Source organism: Delphinapterus leucas, chromosome 4 (assembly GCF_059928025.1).
Source record: "Delphinapterus leucas isolate spDelLeu-1000000601 "Yukka" chromosome 4, BTC_Dleu_Yukka2, whole genome shotgun sequence".
In the NCBI taxonomy this organism is placed as follows: domain Eukaryota; kingdom Metazoa; phylum Chordata; class Mammalia; order Artiodactyla; family Monodontidae; genus Delphinapterus; species Delphinapterus leucas.
In genome coordinates, this window is record NC_143132.1 from 120,154,217 (window position 1) to 120,178,613 (window position 24,397).

Sequence of the window (24,397 nt, forward strand, 5' to 3'; positions counted from 1 at the left end):
TGTGGCACTCACAATCTCCTGGGATCTCAGACATGATGACGTGCATCAATCAACTGTGGACTCGGGCACAGAAGCCACAGAGAGAAAGAAGGAAAACCCTGCAGATCAGGGTCCTGGGATCAGTTGATTAACCTGGCCAACTATAACCCACAGAAATCTTCAAAAGAGTAGAAACCGTTCCATCCAACATAAATTGTTGTAAACTTTCTAAATAGTTTAGATTTTTTGATAAATTTGGGTAATTGGTCCCTTGAAAAAGTAATCATTCAGGAATTCCCTTTCAGCAAATGATTTTTAACTAGCTGGCTCACTTCCTTGAGGGGAAGCTCTGTTCAGGCTGAGATATAAAGAATGCATACGAGTTTGAAGGGGAAGGAACGCGGAGAATTGATGAAAAAAGATATTCTGTGAAGAGGGAACAGCACATGGGTCATCTTGGAGGTATGGAGTGGAAAGGTATCTGAGAATGATAAGTATTTAGAAGTGCTAAAATAAAAAGAGTGAGGTGGGGAAGCAAAAGTAGACAAAGCTGGAGAGAGAGGGCTGCTGTCTGGAGGGCTTTGTGGCCCTAGGTCCCATGGAGCCTTATCCCATAGAAAATGGAAGCCGTTGAAGGGTTTGAAGCCAGGAATGAGAACATTAGATTTGAATTTTGGACAGATCATTATGGCAACACAGGAAGAACTGGTGGTGAGTAGTCTGGAAGGAGGGAGTTCACTGCTGAGAAGGTAGAATACACTAGGGTCATGATGAGGGCAAGTTCTGAATTCAGACTGCCGGGATTCAGCACCTACTTCTCTATCTTAGCAGCTGTGTGTTTGGGCAAGCCTTTTTAGCCTCTCTGTTGACCTGGTTTCCTCATCTGTAGAATGCAAATCGTAATAGCTGTGAAGTTTAAAGGAAACAATACCTATAAAGCACTCTGGGCAGAGCCTGCCATATAGAAAGTTCTCAATACATGCTAGCTATTATTAAAATATAACAATGATTATCTTTCAGTAGCTTATAAGAAAGATAAGGATGGTCCGAACCAAGGTACAGGCAGTGGAAATTGTGAGGAGGGGGATGTAGATGAGAAGGATAAAGAGTGGATTTGACAGTTTATTTAAGAAAGGAGGAGTGTATAACCAGCTTGAATGACTTAGTGGAGGGTGTTGGTGTCAAAAATGTAGGGAAAGGTAGGAGCAGGGACAAGTTGGGTGGTGGAAGATAATGAAATGTGTTTTGGTAATGTTGAGTTTTAGATACTTGTGGGTCATGAAGGTGGAGATGTCTAGAAGGTGGATGGACATGCAGGTCTGGAGCTCAAAGGAGAGGTAAAAGCCACATGAGCCGATTGCTAGGGTAACAGACTCATTGACCAGAAATAGCTGCACTGATGTACAAAAGTTATTTCATCTATTTGGCCCTTGATGCATGATTTCTTAGTGCCCAGAAGGGAGGGCACCTTAATAGTTATGTCAGGTACAACTTCCTTCATAAAGTCTTTGCTGATCAACCCATTGGGTAGGGTCTCTTTACTCTGAGACCTTTTGTTATAGACTGGATATTTATGTCCCCTCCAAATTCATATTTTGAAGTCCTAACCCCTAATGTGATGGTATTACAGATGGGGCCTTTGAGAGGTAATTAGAATTAGATGAGATCTTGAAGCTGGGGTGCTGGTCTGATGGGATCAGTGTCCTTATAAGAAGAGACACCAGGGAGCTTGCTCTCTCTTCATGTGTACTCAGGAAAGGCCATGTGAGTCCCCAGTAAGAAGGCAGCTATCTATAAACCAAGAAGAGAGCTCTCACCAGAAACCAACACTGCTGGACCCCGGTCTGGGACTTCTAGCTTCCAGAACTGTGAGAAAGTAAATTTTTGATGTTTAAGCCACCCAGTCTACTTTGTTACAGCAGCCTGAGCTGACTAAAACATTCTTGTATAAAGGGATCTTTGTATTTCCGTTACGGGTCGGCCCTTCTTTGCCTCTAATAATGTATGTTTTCTAGTACTTTTAGTTATAGGCAGCTTGAGGGCAAGTCCTTTGTCATACTTATGTTCCCTGCAGTTCCCTGTACAAGGTTTTGCTCCTGGTAGATGTTCAATAAACATCTGATGACCTGAGGTCAGCTTGGAAAGACTCAAGGTCAGACAGCATTGTGTGAAGAGGATCACAGAGAATGTGCTTGGGGCAGGGTAGTAGGCAGAATTCTGGGGCAAAATTCAAGACTGGAGTTTAGGTGGAAACTAAAGTTTCAATACGAAATTTGGAAATAAGAAAGAAAAGATTAGAGTTTCCCAAAGATCAGCGGGAAGAGTGAAATGGCCATCGTGTCCACATAATGCATATTTTTTCTTGAGCATTTTGCACTATGCAAGCCATTATATAATATTACATTTTGGCTTGGATGTTTGAAATTGACTTTGAAAAATCCTTATAGTTTTTGAGTTAGGACTTGTCTAAAGCAAATGTGTTTCAAGTTTAAAATCAACAATGGTTTAGGTCCCTCATAATATATATTAGGAAACAACCAACTAACCAAAGAAAAATCCAACAATAATTTCCCTGCAAAGTGATAAAACGAAAAAAGAAAACCAAAACAGATTCTGTTTATTGCACTTCAACTTCTCATCAACTCTAGTGGGAGTCATTTAAAGTTGACTGAATGTTCTTTTTTATTTTTTAAACTACCTTATTCTTTTATTATTTAAATTTATTTATTTATTGGCTGCGATGGGTCTTCGTTGCTGTGCGCATGCTTTCTCTAGTTGCCACTACTCTTCTTTGCAGTGCGTGGGCTTCTCACTGTTGTGGCTTCTCTTGTTGTGGAGCTCTAGAGCTCAGGCTCAGTAGTTGTAGTGCACGGGCTTAGTTGCTCCGCGGCATGTGGGATCTTCCTGGACCAGGGTTTGAACCCGTGTTCCCTGCATTGGTAGGTGGATTCTTAACCACTGCGCCACCAGGGAAGTCCTGACTGCATGTTCTTAAATGGAGACTTGAGGGGGTAATGCTGTGAGTTTGTGTGCTCTCTGTGGGATGTCATAATTCTGGAGATCATGGTAGAAAACACAGGGAACTTGCCCCCAAATGTCTCAAGACACCCCTCTGTGAGGATAGGAGAAGTGGGGAAGATTTATTTATTTTTTTCTGGAGCATTTTCCACTACCATCATGCCACTCTTCTGCTACCAGAAGCAGGACTTTCTAGCATCATCCTCTCTCAAGCCCAAGAGTACAGAGGATAAATGTAGAATATATTTGTGTTGACCTATAACCTAAGAGAAACCAAAGTTACATGGATCAGCGGACATTACTTACAACCTGGAGCTGCAGGAGCTCTTAGACTTGAACTCTCCAGTATGGGAGCCACTTGCCACATTTAGCTGATGAGCACTTGAAACTTGGCTAGTCTGAATTGAGGTGTGTTGTGAGTACAAAACACACACCAGATTTCAGTGGCTTAGTTAAAAAAAAAAAAAAAAAAGGAGAAGAATGTAAAAGAACTCATTAGTACTTGCTTACATGGATTGCAGGTTGAAATGATATTTTGGATATATTAGGCTAAATCAAATAGATTATTAAAATTATTTTTATGTGTTTTTAATTTGGCAATGAGAAAACCTATGATTACGTATGTGGGTCACATTATATTTCTGCTGGACAGAGTCTAAGCCCTATACCATCAAGGGGTAGATATGCATCCTGGCCTTGACAGGATGTAGAGCTTACAGGAATTTGTCTTTTCTCACGTGAATCATGCCCAGCTATGTATAGATGCAGTTTTATTGTTTGTGTAATAGCCCTCTGTACATCCAGAGAATCTTTCATCTGAGGATCTCAAGCATTAATTAATTTTCATTGAATGGCTGGGAAAGACTGGTATTCTTAGTTCTATTTTACAGATGAGAAAACTGAGGCATGGGGAGATTTAAATGATTTGCCCAGGGCTACCCAGGGTAGAGTGGCAGAGCTCAGAATAGAAGTGTGTCATAATTAATCACACATCTAGCTAGCAAACAATATTTTTTTCTTCCTGATTAGGTAAAATTCTTCAAGGTAGAGGCTATGCTTTTAAAATGCTATTTCTTAGTGATTTGCAGCAACATGGATGGACATAGAGATTATCATACTAAGTGAAGTCAGACAGAGAAAGACAAATACCACATGATATGACGTAGCTGTGGAATCTAAAATATGATACAAATGAGCTTATTTACAAGACAGACTCACAGACATAGAAAACCAACTTATGGTTACCAAAGGGGAAAGGGAAGGATAAATTAGGAGTTTGGGATTGGCAGATACAAACTACTATATATAAAATAAACAAGGACCTACTGTATGGCACAGGGAACTATACTCAATATCCTGTAATAAATCATAATGGAAAAAAGAAAAAAAATATATCTGAGTCACTTTGCTGTATATAAGAAACTAACGCAACATTATAAATCAACTATACTTCAGTTAAAAACATTCTATTTCCAGCTAGTAAAACACTGAATGCTCAGTGAACATCACACAACAGCAGTAGTCATTGCTACCAGATTTAACAAGTTGTGGCATTAACAATTAAGTACAAAAGAAGTAAATAAATGTCCTTTTAAGATTGTTTGCAATGTTTCATACTCTGGGGGAAGGAACGGTTGTTACCCCTTACTTTGGAGGCAGATAAATAAATCTCACCTTTGATTAGTTCATTTGTTTTTAAAACTAGGTTTCCTGGGTCTTACTTTGATATTTTGAAGAGAAGACACTTCAAGCAAGTGCATGTTGGTCTACATTTGGATTCCAGATGGGCAGAGGAGGGAAGAAGCTTTGGAACCCTTGGTGCTCCTACTAACTTTCTTCTGTCATCTTCCACCTGTGATACGTTCTCCTTTTACAAGCTTAGGCATCAGAGCTCTGGAGAGTGAGTTTTCTCAAAAGAGTGTACCTTTGGGCTTCCCTGGTGGCGCAGTGATTGAGAGTCCGCCTGCCGATGCAAGGGACACGGGGTTCGTGCCCCGGTCTGGGAAAATCCCACATGCCGTGGAGCGGCTGGGCCCGTGAGCCATGGCCGCTGAGCCTGCGCGTCCGGAGCCTGTGCTCCGCAACAGGAGAGGCCACAACAATGAGAGGCACGCGTACCGCAAAAAAAAAAAAAAAAGTGTACCTTTAACAAACTTATTTTGGAGGGAAGACCGTCCAAAACAGGCATCAGGCTATTCAGGCAAAAACCTCATGAAGTGAACAGTATTTTTCCTAGTCTTCATATTAATTTTTCTTGTGCTAAGTAGGAGGGAAAAAAGAGAATAAAATCTACTACCACCTTGTGATTACATTCCCTTTGATGGAGAGTGATTTTCAAAGTCATTCTAAAATAATGCACCACTAGGGGCTTCCCTGCTGGCGCAGTGGTTGAGAGTCCGCCTACTGATGCAGGGGACATGGGTTCGTGCCCCGGTCCGGCGTCGGGAGAGGCCACAGAGGTGAGAGGCCTGCGTACCGCAAAACAAAACAAAACAAAAAAAAAGTAATGCACCACTAAAGTACATGAGTTTAAGAGTAAAATTAGAGTTACAGAGATGATTGGTTCATTTTTTCAATAATACATATCCTCTATTATGTATTTCAAAAATATTTATTGTGAGTGCATGAATGAAAGGTTTCTACATCCCCCAATTCTGTTCCTTGTAAAAATTATTTGAATAAAATGTAATATTTTTCAAGAATGGTTGAAGGACGTTCAGTTTTGCTGATACATACATATGTGGACAAGGGTATGTTCATACAATGACCCCTCTACTTTCACTGCCTAAAGAGTTAAGCCCGATCAGTTCTCAGTGTGTCATCTTGCCCTTCTGACAGGAAATATGACTGGAGTGCTGCAAGGTTTTTAATTATACTCACAGTTGCCTCAAATAATGAGAGCCTACTTGTGGGCACATGTCTTAGAGGAGAATCATAGTCTGTGCTTTGTGCATCAGACAGATCCCTTCATTTCCTTTGCCTTTTGTTTGAACCAGAAAAGTGGCTTAGAGAAATTCATGCACACTTCCTTGCCGTCCCTACCCACGATGGTGAGGCTAAGTCAGTGAGAGAAGAGTTTTAAGACCTTTGGTGTCTTTGGTACTCCAAGCTCAGGATGGAAGGGGAGTGAGTGGGAGAAGTGGAGTGGAAAATGCTGCAAACTCCATCCTAGATGATCCTTTTGCACTTGGTGTTTCTCACTCCTTCAAAGCTGATGTATTCCACTTTGAGGGGATGAGGGTAGAGGGAGGGGGACAGGTGAGGTAGAGGAGATGAAATGTGTATGTTGAATCCTTTACAAATTTTTCCCCAAAATGGCCTTTGCCAATCTCCCTGGTCACCATGTCCTGCCATTCAATTTGCCCAGATGTTTTCCTTTTTTTTTTTGATTGTTACAAAGCCATTCAGTACCTCACTACCAGAACAGTGTGATGCTGATTCTAGCACATCTCTGTTGGAAGAGAAATCAAGAAGACTTTTAAAAACAGTGATCATTTAACTTTTCAGTATAATGGATGGTTCTGTAGACCTTCCTAGTTCACTCCGACGTTGAGACCTTTCACACAAATCTAGTTGTTATGCATTCATGCCAGTGAGAAAGCATGGAGAGGTGGGATTTCAATACCTGAAGGAAAGAGGGAGTCCTTTCATGGACTGATGCCTCAGAACCCTCGAGTCTGGAAAAAAGTCTATAAAAACAGAGTATCTTTATTCTTCCAGCAACTGGGCTAAAATCTATAGTAACTAACCCGCCAGGGAGTATTGTTTGAATGACAATCCAACGGACAATGGGAAGAATTGTTTGCAACTTAGATCTTTATCTAATAAAGCTTTATGCAAAAATAAATTTTCAAGTGATGATAAATGGAAGTGAGAATATAATCATACCGAAGTGGGGTTGATGCACTGATGCTGTTTTGCAACAGGGGAGATAGGGAAGGCGGGGGGAAATAATAGACGAATGGAATTGGAGGGGGTTTTGAAGTCAGAAAACAAATGTTTTCCCCTTCTGATGGGCCCTCTCCAGACAATTCTTGGAACATGGCCCACCAAAGCTCTGTACAGTGGCAGCCCCCTCCGCTCCCCTGCAGCAGCAAGACATGGTCAGGGTAAGAGCGAGCGTGGCGCTTTCTGCCCAGGCTCTAATTCATGCCTGCAGAGTAACAATCTGCTCTTGGTGCACCAAGCACAATGGAGGCCCTCTAAGCTGCCACTCATTCGGGGCCGGCTAACACTCTGGGCCCTTGTTTCTGATTCTTGGCATTGTCAGGGCAGGGAGTGTGGGGAGAGCCACACACTTCCATGCTGGGAAAGGCAGGGCCCCTGGCGGCCCCAACCAGTCATCAGATGGCCTGGACAACAGCAGAGGCCAGACTAGCTAGAAGAGAGCTTACACCCGCTGGCAAACTTGCCAAACGTTCAGGAATCTGGGATTGTGGTTTCAAAAAGTCTAGTCTCTGCTCTCTCATCCCCCAACTCCAAAAAACGTCCCAAAACAAAACCCTCATTAAAAATTCTCTTGGCATGGCAGACTGCTAGGAAGTCTGATCCAGCGCCGGCATTTTTCTAACACCCTTCAAACAGCAGGGCTGACAAATTTCCAACGGTACTGGGGCAGCCATCAAACTATATAATCTTTTTTTTTTTGCTGCTGCTGGCTCCATCTTCCAAACTATATAATCTTGGCATGGCTGAATAAAAAGTGATGGTAGCAAAGGTGATTGGGGATTATGCTAGGCAGACAGATAACATGGGGAGTTATTGGAACTAGTAAGCCTATTGCTAACCTCTACAACTTTAGGCAAAAGAAGCGACAGGTCAAAAAGCATCATGCATAGCATATATTCATTATAGGAGGGAGCAAAACATCCTTCAACTCCCAGTGGAGGTGGACATCAGAGGTAAGCCTCAAAGCCTGTCTCATAGCAAACACTGGTATTGGTTCCCAGCCAATTTAAGGGGTGAAAGGGACCATGAGACTATTTGAGGATAAAAATAATAGCTACTACTTTTTGAGCACTACGTCCCAGGGATTTTAAACACATTAGCTAATTTAGACCTAATGGAAGTTTGTCAGATACATATCGTCTGTCAGTTTATATAAAACTGAGGATTCTGGAGCCCAGGGCAATTAGGAAAGTTCTGCTTGACCCCAAAGCCAGTGCTTTTGGATTCACTGTATTAAAATGCCTCTCTGGGGCTAAAAGGAGATAAAACTTCATGAAACAAATGGTTTTTTTCCTAAAGAATTCCAGTTTTCCTTGAACTTGGATTAGAGCTTTATCTTAAAGAAATAACCATAGTTGCTCATTGCAGACAAGAGAAGAAACATCTAATATTGAGAGAAGCAGTGAGCATTTCCATTTCTGCTGAATGAATCAAAATGGGACCAGTAAAGTCTAGTCTTTATGACAGTTCTTTGTCTCCTTCTTGGCCAAGAATGTCTGGACATACTGAGTCAGTCAGGGTGTCAGCATCCTTTTGACCTGGCACACAACTTACCATGAGTCAGTAGAAGGATTCAAAACTCAGGGCTAGGAAAAGCCACTGCCATTAAGTTGGTACAGCTAAAAATATTCAGGTGTCAACCTTGGATTGTAGCTTATTCATTCATCTATTTGTTTATTCATTTAATAAATATCTATCCTAATCTACTTTATTAAATACAAACCCCAAGGTAAAAATTTCAATTAGTATAAAATAATAAACAGTGACAAGCAAGTTTCTCATCCCCAGTCTCCCAGTTCCTTTGCTTAGGGACTATCACTGTTACCAGTTTCTTAGGGATCCTTCTAGGGATATTCTAGGCATAAATGTACCTTTCTCTTGGTTTTCATAATTGTTATTGAATCCCTGCTACAACTTGGGCACTGGTTTATATAAGCTGATGGCCAAGACTTGGTCTCTACCCCTGGGGCTGAAGTAGACACAGAAACCAATTGCTACCATATATATGATTGATAAGTGCCCAGTTGGAGGTACTTCTGGGAGTGGTGGTAGGCTGAGTGGATCAGGGCTGAAATATCTATTTGCCTGATCAGCCGTCACAAGTAAATTGTTGTTACTAATAATGAAGTGCCAGTGTTTGCAAATTATTTTTAAGAATAGATTAGAGCTTATTCCTGTGACAATTACCCTCATTTGCATTCTAATTTGCCTTTGGGAGTGAAAGCAAAGGTGTGGAGATCATGCTGGTTCACTGAGAATTGTGTGTGACCCTGGGCACATTCAGAGTGTGTCCTTTTGTGAATGTAATCTGGTGCACATTCTGGGGAATTGAAAATTTCAGACATCCAGGAGGAAAGGGGGGCATTATTTCCTCATTTTTTTGGAGGCCACTAGAAATCTTTCCCTGAACAGTATATGCATCCCATTCAGTCGGGATATTGGTCTCCTAGTTGCCTGGTTTCAAAATCTTCATGCTTGTAATAGAAGGGAAGTCAGGAAGTAGTAAAGTCGCCCATCTGGATTGAGTACACTTCGGGACAGTAGTTTTGTGCACTGTGAGGCAGACGACGTTTTGCAGGTTTAAGAGACAGCTGAATCTGACGCATGTGGATGCAAGCTACTGGTGGAAGGCTTGGAGCGAATCCTTTCAACGCAGCTCGGATTTATGGGAACTACTCCGGAGCTTGTAGGCTTTGAAGAAGGGTGTACAGTGGTGATTTGGTTCACAAAGAGCCCATGTTTACTTTGGTTCACCTGGCTTCTCACCCCATGTTGAATTTTACTTCCAGTATGATTGTAACCAGCTCCAGACTCGGATGCAACCTCTGCTCCATGTCCAAAAGGGAGTTAAAGAGAGAAAATAAAAAATGGCATAAATAAGTTTCACATGATTTCCAATCAGAGCAATGAGTTGGCTCTGTTTCACTCAATCAGCCAGCAGCAGAGAGGATTTTGCAAACTTCAATGACCCTTTCAGAAAGCTTTGTCTACATCCTGCCTTCAGGAGAAAACTCAGAACCAGTCAAATGTGTCCTGTTTCATTTTCTATGGCAGCCTGCCTTGTAGCTGTCCTAGAAGAGAATGTGGCCTAAGTGCATTCTCTTCTTGATCTTCCAAAAGTGCCACTCCAAGGGGCAAGAAGATTAGCTGGTTATTACAACACATGAGGCAGAAATGCATGTTGAAATGAAGCACAGCTGAATTGCTGAGGGCAGGACTCTAAAATACCTTTCCAAGGATTTCCTTCCTTGTGAGCTCAAATGGCAGCTCAGCTCGACAGCAGGGTCTCCATGCTGACTTAAGTTTTCAAATCATGTCAGAAAACTCTAATTATATACAATTCTCCTCACTAAAGAAACCCATAACCCAAATTTGTACAATTAGTCAAATGTTAGTTGCAAAAATACTGAGATATGTTATTACCCTTTTAAAAGTCCACTGTGAATGCTGTAATACAGGGTATAGGGTTATTTTTTCCCTTTCCTCCCTCCCTTTTTCCTTCCTTTCCTCCTTCCTCCCTTCCTCCCTTTCTTCTTCTCTTCCTTCCTTCCCTCATTCCTAAAAGTAACAGGAAGCAGAGCTAGATCTGAGTGGAATCTGGCCTTTTCACTCAGTCTTTTCCCCCCTAGCTGAGTTAAATAAAGCACAGCAAGAGTGCATTTTCCAAGTACCTTATGGGATCCTGTCAACCTATTTCTTCCCCTTGCTTTGAAAGTGACCCACAAAGAGATAAAATTACTTGCATTGATTCTTACAGACAAGCAGCCAAGGTTTTATTAAAAACACTGCCCTTCGTATTCTTGCATATTTTCTTTCCCTCTTTAATATGGGAGGATATCAAATATAAAAGCAATACAAACGTAAAACACTGCTCCTTTCATCTTTGTTCACTTTCCCAAATCTTCCAATACATCACTTATTTTTCTTCATTAAACTTTAAAGTGGAGAAAGTGGAATGCTGCATTTGAATTTTGAGGGCACGAGGGACTTGGGATGGGCTATCTGCACCGTGTCATTCATTAGATTCTAATAAGATCTTCTTACTCTGAGGATGTGGAGAAAAGGGAATCCTTGTTACACTGTTGGTGGGAATTTAAAGCGGTGCAGTCATTGTGCAAAACAGTATGGAGGTTCCTCAAAAAGCTGAAAATAGAACTACCATATGGCCTAGCAATTCCACCCCTGGGTATATATCTGAAGAAAACAAAAACACTAATTCGAAAAGATACATGCACCCCAATGTTCATCACAGCATTATTTACAATAGCCAAGATACGGAACCAACCTGAGTGTCCATCAACAGATGAATGGATAAAGATGTGGTATGATATACACACACATGCACACACACACACACACACACACATGCACAATGGAATACTACTCAGCCATAAAAAAATGAAAATTTGCCATTTGCAAGAGCATGGATGGACTTGGAGGGTATTATGCTCAGTGAAATAAGTCAGACAGAAAAAGACAAATACTCTATGATATCACTTATATGTGGAATCTAAAAAATAAAACTAGTAAATATAACAAAAAAGAAACAAGACTCACAGGCATAGAGAACAAACTAGTGGTTACCAGTGGGGGGAAAGGGAAGTGGGAAGGGGCAACATAGGGGTAGGGGATTAGGAGGTACAGACTACTATGTATAAAATAAGCTACAAGGATGTATTGTACAACACAGGGAATATGGCCAATAGTTTATAATAACCATAAATGGAGCATAACCTTTAAAAATTGTGACTCACTATGTTATACATCTGAAACTTACATTGTAAGCAACTATACCTTAATAAAAAAAATTGGGACTGGCTAAACATTTTTATACCTTGGGAAACACATTCAAACTAACTAGTTTCCTATAGAACTCAGAATTCTGGGAGTTCACCCTCCTTGATGTCACTGGATTCTTTAATTTCTAAGAAAAAAGATTAAAAAGTGCCATTGATACCTGGTTGAATAAATAAACTTTAAAACAAATTCAGGATTTCCCTTCAAATGTATATAATGCACTATCAAATATTGCTTGGAACTGCAATACTTTGAAATACACATGAAAAATAATTTGATGATGAACTGTAATGATGAAAAATAATGTAATGAAAAACGTGTGATGACCTGGATTTCTTTCTTTTCTTTTTTTGTAATTCCTAGGCTAAGTTTGTTCACTAAAACCTGTCCTTGTCAAAAGCCACCTCTATAAAACCTACGGTTATAAATGAAGCCAACTCTGTAGCAAAATGGGGGCAAAACACTTGCGATAACAGGTTAAGTGAAAAAAAAAAAAATTCAAAGTGTTATGTTTTTTTAAAAAACATACCAAAAGAATAGCCTAGAATAATTTGTTATATTTTTCTTCTGTTTTTGTTCTTTCTGTAATTTGGGAAATTACTTTTCTAACAACAATAACAAAAAGATCCACCATAATGCTTGTGTTTTTTAGTGAGTGTGATTTATCCTGGACCACCTTGTACTTGCAGATGTAGAACTCTGACTTTTAAAAAACATGTACTTTAAACTCTGAAGAGCTCATCAGAAACTGTAATGGTGCCTGATAAAATCTCAACTCTAAAAAGGAAGAATACCGGAGTGGTACAGTACGTGCTGGGATAAACATTTTGAAAGCAAGTGAATAATGAGGCTACTAACTTGGTGATGAGCACACCTGAGTTTTGATAAGCATGACGCGCTCGCACGTGGTGAAACCCTCAGTCCACAGAGAGTGTCTCATCTTTACTGAACTCAGCGCAATGAACATTTAGTCCCTATAAAGCAATGTGCAATTAATCAGGGGAAAGCTGCAGAGCCCGTCAGACCTGCTTGCATTCCTTTCCTCCCAGTGATTCCTTAGTTCAAGAGGGTTCATCCTTTGGGAATGTTTTAACACCCTTTTAGAAGCAATGCCAAAATCCAGGGCTTTGACAGCTTGAGAAAACCTTATTTTATCCTGAGATAGAGAAAAACCTGACTCTGGGCAGGGCTAAATTATCAAAGGCAGTACCATGTAGTGGCAGTAAGTTAACTGGCAGATCCTGGGGAGCTGAGAGCGCCTTTGAACTTGCTGGGAAGTTTAACAGCAAGAGCGCAGAGTCCTGGGAGAGAATCTGTTACTAAAAGGAGGTGAACTAGTAAGTAGATTTCCAGCTGAACAAAAAAGCAAGAGACAGAATCCATCAGCTCCAGAATCCATGTTCAATTCTCACAATAGCGGAAGAGGTATATGCAGAGAAATTTATGAGATGGTGTTGAAAATAGATGCCAAAACAAGAAGTTGGGCAGATTCATTTTCCTTTGGTATTATGGATGAGAATTAAAAATATCGGTTTGAACAGGTATTCACTGGACTCGGTGGAATGACAAGTCAGGAGTCATCAGGGAATCTGGTGATTTACTGATGCCAAGGCCAGTTCTGTTCCTGGGGACTCTCTTTGAAGGCAAGCGATGTTGGGAACACAGGGCAAAGAGGGGAATGGGAATTAGGGTGAGAACTGGCTTTGTAGGGTGAGAACTGGCTTTGTAGTTGTATCATTTCCCCCCAATATTTATTGCTTTTCCCTACCTCATTCATTCAGCAAATACTCCATGACCTCTTGGTGCCTGGCATTTTACTGGGCATTTGGGATTTGAAGATGAATACAGGAAAATTCCTGCTCTTAAGGAGTCTGGAGATATTTTCAAATACTGGCCAACGACCCATCCCCATTCTCATTAGGAGGAGCAGCTCTGAAGGAGGGATGCACTGCCCCATATTTCTATAACCTTACGTCTCTAATTTAAAGGCATTGCTCATTTCACAGCATTTTACTCTTTTAAATAAAGGTAATTCATTAAATTTATAAAAGTGGGTTTAATTTTTTTGTTATTTATAAGGCTTTTTCGCCTACATAAATTAACTCATTAGAAAAGAAAATCCCAAGTCAGACAGCCCTTCCATTCTGATTGTTGTTTTTTTAACAATATGGTTTCTCTGTTGATATCATGAGCCTCCTTTCCTACATGTTGGAATCCATGGATAGTATTAAACATTTGATCTGATGAGGGAGATGGATTATTTTTTATCGGTTAGACATCTAGCCAGTCTCAAAACAACCACTATAGCGTTTTAGTTTTATTGGTTTTGCCTATGAAAATATTAACTGACAGCCATACAACCAAAAAAATTGTTTTTGAAAAAAAAATCTGTTTTGTCCTACCCAATTTTCTCTGAAGAGAGGGGGGAAAACCTTCTGTAACTTTTCAGGAAGTGAAAAACAATGAACATTTAAAAAAGTCACATTACTCTTATTACCAGCAATACAGTAAGTTTTTAGAAGAACTATTTTTTTTTGTTTTTGTTTTTTTTAATAGAATTTATTTACGTGTATGTTAATATAATTTAAGTTTTTCTTTTTTTTAACATCTTTATTGGCATATAATTGCTTTACAATGGTGTGTTAGCTTCTGCTTTATAACAAAGTGAATCAGTTATACATATACATATGTTCCCATATCTCTTCCCTTTTGCATCACCCTCCCTATCCCACCTCTCTAGGTAGTCACAAAGCACGGAGCTGATCTCCCTGTGCTATGCGGCTGCTTCCCACTAGCTAGCTATTTAACATTTGGTAGTGTATATATGTCCATGCCACTCTCTCACTTCGTCCCAGCTTACCCTTCCCCCTCCCCATATCCTCAAGTCCATTCCCTAGTAGGTCTGTGTCTTTATTCCCGTCTTGCCCCTAGGTTCTTCATGACCTTTTTTTTTTTTCTTAGATTCCATATATATGTGCTAGCATACGGTATTTGTTTTTCTCTTTCTGGCTTAACTTCACTCTGTATGACAGACTCTAGGTCCATCCACCTCACTACAAATAACTAAATTTTGTTTCTTTTTATGGCTGAGTAATATTCCATTGTATATATGTGCCACATCTTCTTTATCCATTCACATGTCGATGGACAGTTAGGTTGCTTCCATGTCCTGGCTATTGTAAATAGAGCTGCAATGAACATTTTGGTACATGACTCTTTTTGAATTATGGTAGTTCTATTTTTAGTTTTTTAAGGAACCTCCATACTGTTCTCCATAGTGGCTGTATCAATTTACATTCCCACCAACAGTGCGAGAGGGTTCCCTTTTCTCCACACCCTCTCCAGCATTTATTGTTTGTAGATTTTTTGATGATGGCCATTCTGACTGGTGTGAGGTGATACCTCATTGTAGTTTTGATTTGCATTTCTCTAATGATTAATGATGTTGAGCATTCTTTCGTGTGTTTGTTGGCAATCTGTATATCTAGAAGAGCCATTTCTGATCAGACAGAATATAAAATTGGATTCAATTACCTATTTCTCTGATAGGCTTAAGCTACTTTGACTAGCAGTCTTGATATTTCTCACTGTATTGAACATTTTTAGTTTCTCAAGGATACCATGGGGAGGGGACAAAGGGCCCCCAGTGTTCCCTGCCTCCGGGTATTTATGTCCTGTGTAGTCCCATCCTATGCTGTATCAGGATTGGTCTGTGTGACAAAAGAATCTGGCAGAGGGCTTCCCTGGTGGTGCAGTGGTTAAGAATCTGCCTACCAGTGCAGGGAACACGGGTTCAAGCCCTGGTCCGGGAAGATCCCACATAACGCGGAGCAACTAAGCCCTTTCGCCATAACTACTGAGCCTGCGCTTTAGAGCCTACGAGTCATAACTACTGAGCCCGTGAGCCACACCTACAGAAGCCCGCGCACCTAGAGCCCATGCTCTGCAACAAGAGAAGCCACCACAATAAGAAGCCTGCGCACCACAACAAAAAGTAGCCCCCGCTCGCTGCAACTAGAGAAAGCCCATGTGCAGCAATGAAGACCCAATGCAGCCAAAAATAAATTAAAAAAAAAAAAAGAAAAAAAGGAATCTGGCAGAAGTGATGGTATGTCCTTCCCTGGGCTAGATCATAAAGACATTCTGGCTTCTGCCTTTCAATCTCTCTCTGATCATTCCCTCTGAGGGATACCAGCTGTTGTGCTGTGAGGACACTCAGGCAGCCCTGTGAATCATCATGTGGCAAGATACTGAGGCCTCCTACCTACAGCCATATGAATGAGCCATCTTGGAAGCAGATATTCTGGCCCTCATAAGCCTCAGATGACTGCAGGCACTGCCAACAGCTTGACTGCAACCTCGTGACAGAACCTGAGCCAGAACCACTCAGCTGAGTCATACCCAGATTCCTAACCCATAGAAAGTAAGTGAAATAATAAATGTTTGTTGGGTTAAGCTGCTAAGTTTTGGGGTAATTTGTTATACAGCAATAGATGACAAATACAAGGGCCCTTTCAAACCTGGGATTCGTTGATTCTCTGATTCTCGTATCACACTGGTAATATCTGCCATGGGAAATATGCTTACTGGGTGTCTTGGGAAGTTTTAAATCTCCTTAGTTCCCTGCGCATTGCATGCATTAATTAATATAAATATCCATGTATATGCATATATAGACAAAGTTAATGCCTTTTTTTCTAAACACTTTTTGAAGTTCATTTTCTATTTTAAAGACACTACATGCTTATTAAAGAAAATGTGGAGGGGAAAGTTAAAAATAATTACCCCTAGTTTTAACACCCAAAGAGAACTATTGTTAACATTTGAGTGTATTTCCTGCTGTCTTTCTTTCAGAGCATTTAAAAGCAGTTGTGACCATATGCTATACGCCATGCTTTTGACAAACCAAATTCATTTTCCTTAATCAAATCCAATGACATGCCTTGTTCATTTTTGTCATTCAGCTCCCTGCTCGGGGTGACAAGTTCTCAAGGAAACCAGATGTGACTGTGCCCTGAGTGTGCAGAAGAGTGTCCTGTGGTTGGAACCAGGCCCTGACAGGCAGTGATCAGTGACTGGGGGTGCCAGAAGCATAGAAGGTGATTTATACCAGCCAGCAGTTGTCTCTGTGAGTATTCTTTTTATTTCCAGTACTAATGGGTGTAAAGTGTCACTCCCTGCCCTCAACTCATATTTATATCCACCAACTTCCTAAGGGAATCTATACCCCTTTATTTTCTCTTCCTTTTCAAAGAGCGTTGCTTAGAGACGTGGATTTACTGGGATGCTGAGGAAGCATAAGCAACAGGATGCTTTCGAAGGCCCGGGAGAGGGATGCTAGCAATGTGTTCACATGGTCATACATTTTTACAAGCTTTGCAAAAGTAAGAAACTTTAATCACAATTGGCAAAGACTGCCATCTCCTTCCACTCTGCCCCCACCCAGCAACACAAATACTTTCCTTCACGCAGGGTGGTGTCGACTGATGGTGGGAATTTTATTTTTCATACATTTTGTATTCGTTTTTTTGATGGCCCCCCAAATTATGTAGGTTTCAGGACCTAAAATGTTGGATATATCTCTTGGTTTCTGAGTTGCAAAACATATACAGTTAAACAGTTTTTAAAAATTGCTTTGTACTCACATAATATTGTACATCAACTACACTTTAATAAAAAAATAAAATAAAACAATTGCTTTGTACCGCGAACCTAATTTATTTATTATGCGTTAGTCTTATCTGTTAAGTCATTGGGAAACTCAGAGCTGTGAAAGTTACAGAATTAGAGGGTGTCCAGTGGCTCAATGTGTTCCAAATAGTTGTATATGATTTCCGGGGCTATTTCATCACAATCCATAGGTTCTCAAGAGGCTCTCCTTTTTGTGCTCAGGAACGCTATTCCTTAACTTATGGACACTTTTTGGAGAAGACGACTGCCTCTCCAGCATCTACCCTGACCCGTCAATTAAGAGAGAATCAAATAAATTTAGTCTATTCAACACAACACTTTTGGACAAAAAAGGAATGCAAAATCTATAGTACCAATCAGGTGGGTGATCGGCTCTATAAAGGACTGTGCTACTCTCTGAATGTTTATTCATTTCACGTGTTGATCAGAGGCATTTATCCTTCTTTTAAAAGACTTTTTGAAATTTAAAAATCAAATCAGGGCTTCCCTGGTGGCGCAGTGGTTGAGAGTCCGCCTGCCGATGCAGGGGACAGGGGTTCGTGCCCCGGTCCGGGAGGATCCCACATGCCGCGGAGCGGCTGGGCCCGTGCGCCACGGCCGCTGAGCCTGCGCGTTCGGAGCCTGTGCTCTGCAACGGGAGGGCCACAACAATGAGAGGCCCGCGTACCAAAAAAAAAAAAAAAAATCAAATCAATGCCTGCCATGGGGACCTAGCAGAGTGACAAGCCCAGCTGCCACAACTTTGGAACCACTGCATCACTCAGGCCGAGCCCCAGCCCCCTGGGCAGACAATGACTAAACGCTGCTGAGGTACCAGGGTGTGAGTGCTGATACACCCTGCCTGACACGGGATCCCTGGAATGGGGAACTTCTGCTGGGACACTCCCCACCAGCCCAGCAGGTCTTAGAACCTTCTGGATTCTGAGGCTCTTTCTCTCCAATTTTTTTCTTCCCGCTCTCCCTTCACAGGTGCAGACCTGATCACAGTCTGCCTGCTCTCCCATCTATTCCTCCTCCCTCTTCCCTCCACCCTTCACAGGCTTTCCTCCAATAAATCTCTCAAGTATCAAAGCCCATCTTAGCATCTGCTTCTGTGAGCATCTGAACGGGTGTACGTGTATGTTCTTAAAAGTGAACTAATCCAGGAGGGTTTATATTTGAAACAACAGTTCCCTGCCCCCTCCCCTCGGTTAATCCTGTCCCTGTATTTCCTCACATGGGCAACAACTTTTAAGTTAACTTTTTAGCTCTTTTGGCAGTTACCTCCATGTCTCTAAAATAATGTTTATGATTTATTTTTGTTATTTATTTGTTATATTTTTATGTGTTATATGTATATGTATATAACTCTATGTAACATAGTTATTTATTATTGTTTATTGTCATAATGTTTACGCTGTAACTTCTTTTCCTTTTTAACCATTGAGGTATAACTGACATACTATAAACTGCTTTTATTTATTTATTTATGGCCACACTGCGCAGAACGCGGAATCATAGCTCCCAGACCAGGGATCAAACCAGAGCCCCCTGCAGTGGAAGTGCTGCATTCCAACCACTGGACCGCCAGGGAAGCCCCTAAACTACTTATATTTAAAGTGAACCATTTGAAAAGTTTTGACATTTGTATACACCATGAAACAACCACCACAATCAAGATAGTGAACATATCCATCATCCCTGAAAGTTTCTTCATGCCCCTTTAAAATCATCCTTCCCCTCCTCTCTGCAGTCCCTGATCTGCTTCTGTCACTACAGATCAGTTTCATTTTTCTATAATTTTATTTTATTTATTTATAAAAATTATTTATTTATTTATGGTTGTGTCGGGTCTTCCTTTTTGCACGCAGGCTTTCTCTAGTTGCGGTGAGCTGGGGCTACTCTTCATTGCGGTGCGCAGGTTTCACATTGCGGTGGCTTCTCTCGTTGCAGAGCATGGGCTCTAGGCGCACAGGCTTCAGTAGTTGTGACACATGGGCTCAGTAGTTGTGGCTCACGGGCTCTAGAGTGCAGGCTCAGTAGTTGTGGCACACGGGCTTAGTTGTTCCGTGGCATGTGGGATCTTCCTGGACCAGGGCTCGAACCCGTGTCCCCTGCATTGGCAGGCGGATTCTTAACCACTGCGCCACCAGGGAAGTCCCCATTTTTCTATAATTTTAGGTAAATAAAATTGTACAGTATGTACTAGTTTTTTGCTGGCTCTTTCACTCAGTATAATTAATTTGAGATTCACCCATGTAGTTGTGTGTATTTAGAGTTCATTCTTTTTTATTGCTAAGTTGTATATTCCATTGTATGAATGTAACATAATTTTGTTTATCCATTCATCTTTTGATGGACATTAGGGGCTATCACAAATAAAGTTGTTGTGAACATTTGTGTGCAATGCTTGTATGGACGTATATTTTCTTCTCTTCCCTCTTTCAATGATCACTGTCCCTTATTGACTAATGTCCAATGCCTTGAGTGCCATTGTTTCATATATTTTGTCTGATATTTTAGTCCTTCCAGACAGGATAGTAAATCTGACCCCTTTAGTCCATTTGACTAGAAGCAGAAGTACTGTATATTTCTTTAACATGTTATAATCTTCCTTTAAGTGATGCAACACCACTTTATGTATGGTGTAAGACCTCCAGGATAGCTCCATTTTTTCCCTCCTGGCCTTCGTGCTATGGTCGTACATTTTGCTTCTACCTATTATAAATCCTTCAGTGCATTACTATTATTTTCCTATTTATTTAACAATTTTAGACATTATCTGTTGATTTCTCTGGTGATGGATATGAATTTAGCTCACCGATCTTTTATCTTCTGGCTTTCCTTTCTTCCACTTCAATAAGATTATGCCACTATTTTTAGATTCTTTCTATTAGTTGCCTTTGTAGCTATGTAAAATATAGTTTTATATACTCACATCCCCATTTTTAATTCCATCAACCATTGACAGTATCTCTTGACTCTTCACTTTGTGAGGTGAACACATGAATGTCCTTACCCTTTTCTTCATTGCTGTGTGCTTTCTTATCACGATCAAATGCTTAATTTTAACTTATGATGTCAAGAAAGAAAAATGGATCTTGTTCTGCAACCAGATCCAAGTCTTCCTTTTGCGTGGCTTGTGTGTTGATTCTAGGAGCTAAAACTTGACCAACAGTGTTTACAATATTATGACTATGTAAAGGTTGTTCACAGCTCAGCCACATAGTTTACTATGATTACATATCCTTCTTACATAGTCTTGCGTGTTTCTTGGAATTTCTAATTGTTTCCTCCTCCCCACCCCATTTCCTGCATTGTTGAGTTTTCCACAACTTGATATTCAACTTCTCAAAGATAGTATCAAATCTGTGAATTCTTTCTGCTCAAATACATTCTCTTCCCAGACAACTACCTTTTGGAGGCCTCCTTCCACAAGCTCTAAATTGAACCCTTGTGCTCTAGATTTGATGAAAAGCTGTCACCAAAGGTCTTCCTTCCATTTTTCTCCTGACTGGCTTAATTGTTTCTTGAACTTCTCATTTTTTGGTTTACTCTCTTACTTTGCTGGAACACATCCTTGAATCACTTTCATCAAAAGGGGATGTTGGAGGTAAACTTACTGAGTCCTTCCATGACTTAGAATATCTTTATTCTACTCTCAAATTTTCTCTTAGAATTCTGAAGGCACTGTTCCATTACTTACAGGATCCAGTATTGCTAAAGAGAAGTTTGATGCCAATCTGAATTTTTAAAAATACAATTTGTTTTTTCTCTCTGAAAAGTTTTTGGATTTTAAAATAATCTTTGATCTTCTGAAATTTTACCATTCTGTGACTGTCGGTCATTTTTCATTCACTGTATCTGGCATTGTAATATTCTTTCTTCCTTCCTTCTTCAGTCTAGAGACTCATGCTTTTCAGTTGAGAAATCTTTATTGTTTCTTTGTTTATATTCTCCTCTCATTTTGTCTGTTCTCTCTGGAGCTTTTATTCATCAGACATTAGCCTCTTGGATTATACTTTATAATTTAGCCTTTCACATTTTCAATCTACCTGTATTTTCTACTTTCTTAGAGATTTCTTTGATTTTATCAAAGATTAAACAGATCTTTTAATCTGTGTATTGAAATTTCTGCTTAAACTATCATATTTTTAATTTCTAAGAACTCTTTATTTATTTATTAAATTTTATTTTTGAAATTTATTAATTTTTGGCTACCTTGGGTCTTTGTTGCTGTACACGGGCTTTCTCTAGTTGTGGTGAGCAGGGGCTACTCTTCGTTGCAGTGCATGAGCTTCTCCTTGTGTTGGCTTCACTTGTTGCAGAGCACAGGCTCTAGGCATGCAGGCTTCAGTAGTTGTGGCTCGTGTGCTCTAGAGCGTAGGCTCAGTAGTTTTGGCGCACGGGCTTAGTTGCTCCGTGGCATGTGGGATCTTCCAGGACCAGGGCTCAAACCCGTGTCCCCTGCATTAGCAGGTGGATTCTTAACCACTGTGCCACCAGTGAAGCCCTATATTTCTTTTTTTTAAAAAAAATACATATCTGTATTTCTATATTTTCTGCAATAAGCACAATTACTTCTGTAATAAGAAAATAATTTATTTTTCAGTATACATAAGGCTTTCTTTTGAATCTTCATTTACTGTATTAAAAGTCGCAAAATAAATAAAACAAAGGAAAGTGAAAAAAAGACAAAAACAAAAATAATTTTAACCCCAGGGCTGATGGCTATACATAAGGTGAAAAACTGAATTCTACAGTTGGCTTTGTCCAGCATCCTTAGACAAAATACGTGATGAAGAAGTGAGTGGGGTGAGAATGTTGGGAGGATACAGGGAAGGAGGTGGGAACAGAGAGGAGAAGAGGCCTCAGGCGTACTCTTCGGCCTTTCTCAAAGCTCAAGAATTATGGAAGCATGTCTTTGGAAAAAAGTCTGGATTTGCAAATGGAATATAATTGAAATTCAACATCAGGACTTTGAGGATCACTGTGGTGCATACTAATGAGCTAGTTTTCTTGATCTGGTATAATAATTCATAAGTAAGTTATCCATGTAATTGGATGGTATGTGCATCACTAACTGCTCATTTAAACAGGCAATATTAAGGTCACCCACACCACCCAAGCAGTCTCTGCTTTCAAGAGGGCTTTTGAGAGAAGGCTGAAGTCAACAAATGCAATCGGGACCTGTACTGAAATTTTTACTCAGAGGCCAGACTTTTAAAATGCTGTCAAAATTGAACGGAATGTATAAACCACATCATCACAGAACTGCATTCATGAACGATCTAGGAGATGGACTAAAAGTAAAATTTTGGTGTATTCTCAAGAGAATGAGAGCAAAACATTGGGACCTGGCTTTTTATGTTTTCCCCTTTGTTCAAAGAAGGATCAGTGTTATCCAACAGGGAAAGTTCTCTCTTTTGTGGGGATGCTTACAATTCAGGGATTTGCATTCCTGGGCATTATTAGAAAATTCTTACATTTATAAATCTTGTACGTCGAGTGGCTTACTGGGCCATATTTCCATCTGTTTGAATCACACAACCATCAACTGGCCTCAGAGACTTATTTTAAAATTCTAACTCTAGACTCTCTAAGAAGACTCTGAAACCAATCTCTGTTTAAGGGAGGTCAAATTCCAAAATTGCAAACTTCAAGCTACAGCCTTTTATTGTACTTTTGATCTAGTGATTACTGAAAGAAATGAATTAATAATAGCTAATAATAACTCAAAGGACAAATCCTAACTGTGGTGTGCCTCTCAATGTATGACATACCCCTCAAACTGAGTCATTTTCAAGGTTATGATAAGTGCAATGATTTCCTGTCTCTTGTCCTATCTTCTTTTGTGTTATCAATGTCAGGAACTGGCACTTCTTTCATTTTGCTGTATTCTAAGATCAAGAATGGAAATCATCCCTATCTCTCTTCAACTACTCCCCTAAAACATCTATCCTGGAATAGCAGAATTTTTACCAATGTATTTTTAAGGGTGGGTCACCTTGTTATAACAAAATTTTAAGATGCATAATAGCATCAGCTAATGTTTTTGAGTGCTTGTGGTGTGCCAGGGACTATTCTAAATGTTTTACCTGTATTAGCTAATTTAATCTTCACAACAATCTGATCAGGTAATATAGTTATGGGTTGAATTGTGTCCCGCTCCACAAGAAATGATACGTTGAAATCCTGACGCCCCTAATACCCCAAATGTGACCTTAGATGGAGATAGCATCTTTATAGAGGTTATCAAGCTAAAATGAAGTCTTTAGGGTGGGCCCTAACCCAATATGACTGGTATACTTAAAAAAGAGGACATTTGGACAGAGACAGACACACATAGAGAGAAGACAATGTGAAGAGACACAGGGAGAGGACAGCCATTTACAACCCAGGGAGAGATGCTGGGAACAGATCCTTCCCTCACAGCCTTCAGAGAAAACCAATCCTGACAACACCTTGATTGTAGGCTTTCCTAACCTCCAGAACTTTTAGACAATAAATTTGTGTCATTTAAGCCACTCAGTTTGTGGCATGTTGTTATGGCAGCCCTAGCAAATGAATACACTAGCACGATTACTATTGCTCCCATTTTATGGTTAAGGAAACTGAGGGACAGAGAGGTTAAGTAACTAGCCCAAAGTTGTACAGCTAGTAAATGGAATAGGAGCCCAGGCAGTCTGGCTCCAGAGTCTGCTCTTCTAACTAGCTAAGATAGTCAACCTTTCTGAATTCAATTATTGCAGACAATGCTCTTGGTTCCTTGACAATCTTTTTCCACACAATGCAGGGCACCATTATGATGAACCATTGTTTAAGGTGCACACAAAGTGAAACAAAACAACAATAAAATAACATAACAACCACAAAACAAATACTAAGCCCTTGTATTGAGCACTAATTTATGAGTCAGGTGTCATTCCAGGAACTGATTCTATGAAGAGGAAAATGTTGTGGTCTCTTCGGGAGTTCAAACCTT

General features: G+C 40.2%; 1 long non-coding RNA gene across 1 annotated transcript; it reads left to right on the forward strand.

Annotated features, from left to right (window-relative positions):
• The first annotated feature begins 448 nt into the window (after nucleotides 1–448).
• LOC149749413 (uncharacterized) lies at nucleotides 449–24,337 on the forward strand. The gene is made up of 3 exons (XR_016393115.1): nucleotides 449–16,165; nucleotides 16,707–16,870; nucleotides 16,997–24,337. It is a non-coding gene; the product is annotated as an uncharacterized LOC149749413 (long non-coding RNA).
• Nucleotides 24,338–24,397: the final 60 nt, after the last annotated feature.